The sequence below is a fragment of the Lottia gigantea genome, assembly GCF_000327385.1.
Source record: "Lottia gigantea unplaced genomic scaffold LOTGIsca_73, whole genome shotgun sequence".
NCBI lineage: Eukaryota > Metazoa > Mollusca > Gastropoda > Lottiidae > Lottia > Lottia gigantea.
Genome location: NW_008710453.1, coordinates 1,018,844 through 1,020,911, shown reverse-complemented (window position 1 = coordinate 1,020,911; position 2,068 = coordinate 1,018,844). Strand labels below are relative to the sequence as shown.

Genomic DNA, 2,068 nt, shown 5'->3' with positions numbered 1-2,068 from the left:
CAGATAATTTGATTTGAATAAACAGGAAACATGTATTTTCATATTATTAGAAATGGATTCCCATCTAATGTCGATTGTCCATAATTTTAAATTCTTGATAAAACACACCATGGACTTTAAGGAAGAAAATTTGTGAAATCGGATGTTCTTTTGACCTAAGACATTTTAAAACCACGATGTTTTTGTGTATTTTTTTTTTTTACAATGCTTTGATTACTACTGCGACGAAATATTTTAGGTCGTATGATTTTAGATGTCTTCTTTCGTAGGCCAGGGAAGAAATTAGCAATACTATCCAACTTAAATTCTTTTTACGTTATTTTGTCATACCAAACTTGACATTTTAATAGGAATCGTTCATAAAGTGTCTTTTTTCTCATTATTAAATTTGCTAATTCATTTCGTAAGAAAAATAGGGAGACCCAACTTTATGTCAATATATTCAGGCCTTTTAGCCGGAAAGAAATAAAAACAATAGCTGTTTTTTGCTTTACAATAACAGAATAATTTAACTTATAAGCTAAGCTCTTGAAAAATTTACTGGCGGGCATTGATACTTCAAAGAATAGATATTAAATTTGCAACCATTGAAGGCACACGATTGGACATTGGTGACCATTTAAAGTCTCTCGGTACGGCATTGTTATTTGTAGAAAGTAAGATATGAACCAGTCTGTGGAACCAAATGTGCTACCTATGTCACTATTACTAATCCTATGGTGCTTTCAACGAGTTGCAGAACAGATAGCTGAATAGTGGCGACATTGGCGACAACTGCAAGATGTGTGGCGTGCTTAACACGCTTATACCACGCCAATGGCTAACTTAACACGCTCTGAGCAAATTCACCGTCACAGTAGCAGCGTAGTGAGAACGCCTTTCTGGTGTGACGGCCCATTAGAGCTGACAATAACCTCGTAAACAGCTGGAGGAAAATCTTCTATAATTATTATGCAGGAGTTACATTCGCGTTACAAAGTATAGTCCGTCAGATGTTAGTTATCTCCCTTGAAAAGTCTATTCTTGTCGAAGACAGGATAAGTCTGGGTGTCAGAGACGAGTCAGATGTCAAAGATGGAGACGAAAATTAAGCTATTGTTACATAACCTAATATTTGAAAGTAGTCCGATTTATCCGCCAGCTGCGTATGGATTTATGTCAGGCGTAGCGAGAATGGCCAACTCAACATTTAAGCAAATGTGGTCTATGCTATTTTTAAACATCCTTTTTGGGGGGAAGGGGGATGCATGGCTATTTTGGTCTGATTTTTGGTCTAGATTTGCATTTTCTTTAAGATTTTTTTATATGAAGAGGGGTTTACATGCGGAAGTATAATTCTAAAAATAGATTTTTGTGTGCAGTGACAGTCAGGCGTATGTTGATAAAAGGTAGTGGTCTACTTTCAGTTTGATAAGCTCAAGATTATCATGGTCATGATATATTGAATTTTTGTCTAGAAACTAAGTGTTGGCCAGGCTCTCGTGTGCCATATTGGATTCGGTCCAGTTTATTTTCAATTTAAGAATTTTAGATTTCGGGGAAGGGAGGGTTTGATTCTCCCAAATGTACAGGCCTAGGGTGGAGCAGACACTTTATTTAGAAATTAGGATTAAGGGTCTTGATATTGGGTTTTCTTCTGTTCTTATTCTGATCTGAAATTAAAAAATAACTCGCCCGATGGGCGAGAAGTATAGTATCTGTTATGTACTGATTGTTTTTAGTTTACTATGAACAATATTATCACTTAAGTTCTTATTTTTTGAATATGCAACTATCATTTTCTGCTTATAGACATGGGGGAATTTCTCTTGAAGGCTCTTATAGTGGGCATGAACTATCTTGCTTGCTCGATTGCTGGTTGTATTAAACGGGACAACAAAGGGTGCTATGCCTACATTATGATGAATATTTAGTCCTATAGGTCTTGCTGTATTCAATGTCTCAATCCAATGGGCCTCCCTAGATTGACGGAATTTGGTAGTTTCATCTTCGGGCAAGTCAATTTCTATACGCTCAATTGGGATTAGGGTGAGATCGTCTATTGAATGGTCGTCGAGGTTGAAATGAT

General features: G+C 36.4%; 1 protein-coding gene across 1 annotated transcript in view; it reads right to left on the bottom strand.

Annotated features, from left to right (window-relative positions):
- The window catches only part of LOTGIDRAFT_168259 (hypothetical protein), a gene marked incomplete at both ends in the record, with an annotated part of 8,021 nt that overhangs the window by 5,181 nt on the left and 772 nt on the right, over positions 1-2,068 (bottom strand). The window lies entirely within an intron of this gene.